The following is a 7,962-nucleotide window of genomic DNA, read 5'->3' on the forward strand; positions in this document are numbered from 1 at the left end:
GACCCTTCCACTTCATCTTCCCCAGCAGATTGGACTGCAGGCACGCACCATCATGCCCAGCAAAGTTTTTTTTTTTCTTAGAGATGCGGTCTTGCCGGTATTGAACTCCTGGTCTCAGGCCATCCTCCCACCTCGGCCTCCCAAAGTGCTGGGATTACAAGCTTGAGCCACCTTGCCTGGCCCAGTTCTGCTTTTTTCTTTTTTTGAGATGGAGTCTCAGTCTGTCACTCAGGCTGGAGTGCAGTGACACGATCTCAGCTCACTGCAACCTCTGCCTCCTTAGTTCAAGCAATTCTCCTGCCTCAGCCTCCCGAGTAGCTGGGATTACAGGCATGTGCTACCGTGCCTGGCTAATTTTTGTATTTTTAGTAGAGACGGGGTTTCTTCATGTTGGCCAAGGTGGTCTCGAATCCCTGACTTCAGGTGATCCGCCTCCCTCAGCCTCCCAAAGTGCTAGGACTACAGGCATGAGCCGCTGCGCCTGGCCCCAGTTCTGTATTTTTAAAACCCAAGCAGCAAGCATTCCACTAGAGGCGTTGTTATGGGAGAGCCTTAAAAAAAAAAGGCATTTTTTTGAGTTATAATATTAATCCATAGTCATTGTATAAAGTTACTTCCTCTGATTTTGAAGAGAGGGATTGAGGGAAGTGTGAAGTCTTATTGGTTTATGAAATACTGAAGTATGGGAACCACAGGACTACTTATACTCTTTAAAAAATACTAAGATAAAATTTACAAACCATAAACTACACCCTCTTGAGTGTATATTTGGATACATTTTTACATACTTGTGAATCTGTGCAACCACCAACTAGCTCAAACTGTAGAGGGATCCCTCATAACATCTCCCAGTCAAACCATCCCTCAAAGGTAACCATTATTCTGACTTTTTTTTTTTTGTGAAACAGAGTCTTTCTCTGTTGCCCGGGCTGGAGTGTAGTGCAATCTGGGCTCACTGCAACCTCCATCTCCCGGGTTCAAGTGATTCTCCTGCCTCAGCCTCCTGAGTAGCTGGGGTTATAGGTGCACACCACCATGCTTGGCTAATTTTTTGTATTTTTAGTAGAGATGAGGTTTTGCCATCTTGGCCAGGCTGGTCTCAAACTCCTGACCTCAGGTGATCCACTCACCTTGGCCTCCCAAAGTGCTGGGATTATGGGCGTGTGCTACTGCAGCTGGCCCTGACTTCTTTTATAAGCATTTTTTTAATTCTTATTTTTCATAGAGATGGGGTCTTAATATGTTGCCCAACGCCTTGAATTCTTGGGCTCAAGTGATCCACCCACCTCAGCCTCCTGAGTAGCTGAGACTACAGGCATTTTTTTAAGTGGAAAATTCCAGAAATATGTTCTGACTTCTATCACCTTGGATTTGTTGGCCAGTTTTTGAACTTCCTACGAATGGAATCCTACAGTATTTACTCTTTTGAGTCTGACTTTCTTTGCTCAGCATTTTGTCTGTGAAGTTTGTCCAGGCTGTGTGTAGGACTAGCTTCAACTTTAAATTGCTTTCCAACTTTGAGACTGCCTGATTCTGTAAGAAGGGAGGAAATGAGGGAAGAATAAAATTGGAGAGAGATCCTTGATGTCGTTTTAGAGTTGATGGCCTCAAGCTCTTCAGGAGAATAATGATTACTTTGAAAGGCGAAGTCTTCAATGACTTGTCCCACGATTGTGTGTGGCTTGTCGGGAGGTGGGGGGAGGGTCAGATAACTTGTCTCTTTAACTGACAACTCTTCAGGTTGAGAGGAGCCGTCTTCTTTAACTGTTCTTTGAAGCTGCAACTTCAGGTGGACTCGATTTAGAGGACAACGTTCCGGGCTGGGCGTGGTGGCTCACGCCTGTAATCCCAGCACTTTGGGAGGCCGAGGCGGATGGATCACCTGAGGTCAGGAGTTCCAGACCAGCCTGGCCAACATGGCGAAACCCTGTCTCTACTAAAAATACAAAAATTAGCTGGGCACAGTGGTGGGCATCTGTAATCCCAGCTACTCGGCAGGCTGAGGCAGGAGAATCGCTTGAACCTGGGAGGCAGAGGTTGCAGTGAGCCGAGATCACACCATTGCACTCCAGCCTGGCCGACAAGAGTGAAACTCTGTCTCAAAAAAAAAAAAAAAAAAAAAAGATTCTGGACTTTGAGCTGATGCTGAAAGGGATGAGACTGGTGACTTTGAATGAGGGGGGCGAATGTATTTTGCGTGTGGGAGGACTATAAATGTTTGTGGCCAGAGGACAGGCTGCGGAGGATTGTAGTTTCTGAGGATGGCCACACCAACATCTGTGCCCTTCTTGCAATATGGCGCTGATGGTCCTCCATCAGGAAGTGACATACGAGTTTCCTGGGACTGCTGTAAAAAGGTACCAAGGCTGGGCACAGTGGCTCATGCCTGTAATCCCAGCAATTTGGGAGGCTGATATGGGAGGATCGCTTGAGTTCAGGAGTTCGAGACCAGCCTGGGCAACAAAGCAAAACCCTATCTGTACAAAAATACAAAAATTAGCTGGGCATGGTGGCATGCACCTGTAGTTCCAGCTACTCAGGAGGTTGAGGTGGGAAGATGACTTGAGCCCGGGAGGTTGAGGCTGCAGTGAGCCCTAATCACACCACTGCACTCCAGCCTGGGCACTGGAGTGAGACCTTGTCTTAAAAAAAAAAGGGGTCTTAAGATGTGAAAAAAAAGTACAATAAACTAGTGGACCAAATAACAAACGTATTGTCTCACTGTTCTGGAGGGCAAAAGCCCTAAACCAAGATGCTGGTAGGGTTGATTTTTCTTTTCTTTTCTTTCCTTTTCTTTCTTCTCTTTCCTTTTCTTTCTTCCCTTTTTCTTTTTTCTTTTCTTTTCTTTTCTTTTTTCTTTCTCTCTCTCTCTTTCTTGCTTGCTTGCTTGACAGAATCTTGCTCTGTTACTCAGGCTGGAGTGCAGTGGCATGATCACAGCTCACTGTAGCCTCAACCTCTGGGGCTCAGGTGATCCTCCCACCTCAGCCTCCCGAGTAGCTGAGACTACAGGTGTACACCATCATACCTGGCTAATTTTTGTATTTTTTGCTGGAGACTGGGTCTCACCATGTTGCCCAGGCTGGTCTTGAACCCCTGGCCTCAAGCAATCCTCCTTCTTTGGCCTCCCAAAGTGCTGGGGTTACAGGTGTGAGCCACTGTGCCTGGCTGATATTGTAAAATATATATTTGGTGTCTGCCCCTGGTTCCTGAGACAGAGGTACTAAAACCCATGTAGAAGAGGCACTAGGGGAATCTTTTGTTGTAATATTTGGTCTTTGACCCCAGTTCCTGCCACAGAGTTGCTAATGCCTTTGTAATTTTCTGAGTGATAGGAGCATGTGACACAAAGCTCCTAAATCCTTTGGAATTTCCTGGGTGATAGGAGTATCTTTTGTTTTAGTGAAGTGACTTGGTGGGCTCCTGGAGAGCCTCAGATGGGGGCTGGTTCCCAGGGGAACTAAACAAGTGATTGATTAGAAGGTTAGAACTTTCAACTCCTCCCCACAGTCTCTCCTTCCTCCCACCCCCAGACCTCAGGGAGGGGAGGGGGGCGAAGGGCTGAGATTGAGCTGATCATCAGTGGCCAATGATTTAATCAGTCATGCCTACATAGTGAAGCCTTCATAAAATCCCAGAAGGACAGGGTTCAGAGAGCTTCCCAACAGCTGAACACATGGAGGCTCCTGGAGGGTGGCGCCCGAGAGAGGGCATGGCAACTCTGTGCCCCTTCCATTACCTTGCCCATTTGGCCATTAATCTCTATCCTTTATCACATCCGTTATAATAAACTGGCAAATGTGTTCCCCTGAGTTCTATGACCTGTCCTGGCAAATGAAATTGAACCCAGGGAGGGGGTAGTAGGAACTCCAATTTATAGCCAGTTGGTCAGAAGTGTAGGTGACAACCTATTACTTGCAATTGGTATGTGGAGTGGGGGCAGTCTTGTGGGACTGAGCCCTCACCTGTGGGATCCGATGCTGTCTCCAGGTAGATACTGTCAGAACTGGGTTACATTCTAGGACATCCAGCTGGCGTGGCCACAGAATTGATTGGTGGTTGGTGGGGAGAAATCTCCACAGATTTTGGTGACCAGGGTCACAGAATATTATTTAGCCATAAAAAAGAATGAGGTACTGGCTGGGCACGGTGGCTGACACCTGTAATCCTAGCACTTTGGGAGGCTAAGGCGGGCGGATCACCTGAGGTCAGCAGTTAGAGACCAGCCTGACCAACATGGAGAAACCCTGTCTCTACTAAAAATACAAAATTAGCCAGGCATGGTGGTGCATGCCTGTAATCCCAGCTACTCGGGAGGCTGAGGCAGGAGAATCGCTTGAACCCGGGAGGTGGAGGTTGCAGTGAGCTGAGATTGCGCCATTGCACTCCAGCCTGGGCAACAAGAGAGAAACTCCATCTCAAAACAAACAAACAAACAAACAAACAAACAGAATGAAGTACTGACTCATGATACAATACGCATGAACTTTTAAAACATTTTGATAAGTGAAAGAAGTCAGACACAAAAGACTACATACTGTATGATTCAATTTGTATGAAATGTCCAGAATAGGCAAACCCATAAAAGACAAAAAGTCCATTAGTGGTTGCCAGGGGTTGGGTGAGGTAGGGTAGTGACTGCTTATGGATATGGGGTTTCCTTTTGGGATAATGAAAATGTTCTAGAATTATATTGTGGTGACGGTTGCGTAACCCTGTGAATATGTAAAAATCACGGAACTGTGCCTTCTAGAAGGGTAAGTTTTTTTTTTTTTTTTGAGATGGAGTCTTGCTCTGTCACCCAGGCTGGAGTGCAGTGATGCGATCTCGGCTCACTGCAAGCTCCACCTCCCGGGTTCACACCGTTCCCCTGCCTCAGCCTCCCGAGTAGCTGGGACTACAGGTGCCCACCACCACGCCCGGCTAATTTTTTTGTATTTTTAGTAGAGATGGGGTTTCACTGTGTTAGCCAGGATAGTCTCGATCTCCTGACCTCGTGATCTGCCCGCCTTGGCCTCCCAAAGTACTGGGATTACAGGCGTGAGCCACTGTGCCCGGCCCCTAGAAGGGTAAGTTTTAAGGTAAGTGAATTATATCTCAATAAAGCTGCTATGGTTTCTGTTTGTAACCATACTGTGAAAAGACTTCCACTGAGTTTGGAAGGTCTGCTTGATATGTAGGCTGTGTGGTCTCTGCAGAATTCACTTGGCTATGATTTCTAGGGGGCGCCTTGAGAAGACGAAGACAAAGCAGCCAAAACAGATTCTCAAGAGACACAAGTGATTGCCCATGCAGAGAAAGATCAATAAATCAATTAAATCATTCATTTAACAAGCTATATTGAGCACCCATTATATGCTAGGAAGTGCTTTAGAACCTTGGCTATATCAATGAACAGAACAAAGATTCCTGTCTTTGGCTTACTTTCTAGCAGGGGAAGACAAACAAATAAAAAAGAAACATAATGAATAAGTAAATGATATACTATGTCCAAAGGTTTTAAGTGCTATGGCAAAACAAAAACATAGAACTAGATACAGGAATGAGGCTGGTGTGTTTTGAGAAGCAGCAAGGAGGCCAGTGTGGCTGGAGTGGATCCAGATGAGCAGAGAAAACAGAACTTGAGCTTGAGCTTCAAGTAGAAATGCAGCAGCTCTGAATTCAAGGGTTGATGTTTTTAGGTTGGTGGAGATGCAGCTTCTCACATGGTCAACTCTAAATTGCTCCCTCCGGGGCAAGTAGCAGCAGGTATTGATTGAATGATATTAGCAAGAATTTGTGACTTCTCTGAGAAACACCCAAGAATGATCAATAAATACTAAAAAAAAAAAAAAAAATTATAACAGTTTTTACAGTTTTCCTAGCTCCCAACTGTACCTTTAAGTTCAGAGTCCATTTAATGTACTTGTAATAATTCAGGCTGGTGTTTTATTATCTTTTCTACATTATTACCCTCTCAAAGAACAAAAGCAGGTAACTCCTATAAAGTCTAATAGTCTGAAAAAAAAAAAAAAGAATTTGTGACTTCCTTCCTGCTATTCTAAGGTGTGGGGGGGAACAAGCCAATCCAAAGAAAAAAGCAGGATATATAAAGATCTAGCATCTGTAAAAGATTTTGCCATACCTGGGAAAGTCAACAGCAGTGAGGAATGGCTTTGGCCGTTAGCAGCAGAAATCTCAACTAACAAAGGCTTGGAAACAGAGGAGATTGTTTTTTTTCACAAAAATATAGAGATGAGTGATTGCTCAGTGGCTGGACAAGATCATCACGGCCCTAGGCTCAGTCTTTTCTGCTTGGGGATCCTCAGCGTATTGGCCTGTTGCCTTTGTCCTGGTTGCCTGTGGTCACCAGGCACTAAACATTATGTCCTCATAGCAGTGCCCAGTAGGGAGCAGAGGGGCAGGGGCAAAAATGTTTCTCCTCTGGAGGCTCTGCTTATTCTGGAAATCTTTCCTGGTGTCATTGACTAGAACAGGATCATGAGGTGTATCAGCCCCATGCTGGTGTGCAGTGAACACTCATTGGGTTGGTTGGGGTTTGCTGATTCAGGCTGGGCTCAGTTGCGTGTGGCTCTAGGCTTCAGGTCTGGTTTGGGTGGGCTCCATGGGTCTCGTTCTGGGGCCCATTAGCGCAAGAGGACACACCAATGGCACAAGCCATTTCTTTCTTTTTTTTTTTTTTTGCGATGGAGTCTCGCTCTGTGGCCCAGGCTGGAGTACAGCGGCATGATCTTGGCTCACTGCAACCTCCACCTCCTGGGTTCAAGCGATTCTCCTGCCTCAGGCTTCCAAGTGGCTGGGATTACAGGCACGCACCAGCACACCTGGCTAATTTTTTATATTTTTTTGGCAGAGACGGGGTTTCACCATGTTGACCAGGCTGGCCTTGAACTCCTGACCTCAAGTGATCCACCAACCTCAGCCTCCAGAAGTGCTGGGATTACAGGCATGAGCTACCGCGCCCAGCCACAAGCACATTTCAAACCCCTGCTTGATATTATGAAATGTCCCATTGGCTGGAGCAAGTCATGTGGCCAAGACCAAAGTCAAAGGGGCAGGAAATCCACTTAGTCTTCCATGAAGACATGATAAGGGGTACAGGTATAATTCCCCTACTGGGGACTCAAGGCCAAACATCCTGCCTTTCCCGAGACCAGTCAACAGGATTTGGGATTGCCATGAACAGCTTAGTCCAAGCACAACTTATGAAGTTATATGGTGTAGTGGTTAAGAGCATGGGCTGTAGAGTTGAACTTCTAGGATCAAATCCCAGCTTCTCCTCCTGCTAGCTATTTGTCCTCGAGCAATTTGTTTATGTCTCTGAGCCTCGGGTTCGTCATCTGTAAAATGAGGGTAGTTACGGTACTACCTCTTAGGGTTGTTGCGATGATTATATTAATATGTGCTTCTAGGCCCAGCGCGGTGGCTCATGCCTGTAATCCCAGCATTTTGGGAGGCCAAGGTGGGTGGATCACCTGAGGTCAGGGGTTTGAGACCAGCCTGACCAACGTGGTGAAACCCCGTGTCTACTAAAAATACAAAAATTAGTGGGCGTAGATGGTGGGCGCCTGCAATCCCAGCTACTTGAGAGGCTGAAGCAGGAGAATTGCTTGAACCCAGGGGGCAGAGGTTGCAGTGAGCCGAGACTGTGCCACTGCACTCCAGCCTGGGCCAGAGAGCGAGACTCCGTCTCAAAAAAAAAAAAAAAAAATGTGCTTCTAAAATTGCCTTGCACATAGTAAGGTGCCATAAGTGTTAGCTCTGATCCTCTGGGGTAGCTAAGGTCTTGGTACTTCTGCTGTCCTCGATAGCTATAACATCCTAACCAGCAAGGAAGCAGGGAGGAATGGCAGTTGGACAAGCAGGACCTGTGTCTGCCTCAGTGTGTCCTACCAGGGAGGGCCCCCATCTTGCTCTGTGTGTCTTTCTCATTGCTCACAAACAGCTCTGCAGCTAATGTAC

The sequence above is a fragment of the Pan paniscus genome, chromosome 1, assembly GCF_029289425.2.
Source record: "Pan paniscus chromosome 1, NHGRI_mPanPan1-v2.0_pri, whole genome shotgun sequence".
NCBI classification, from domain to species: Eukaryota; Metazoa; Chordata; class Mammalia; order Primates; family Hominidae; genus Pan; species Pan paniscus.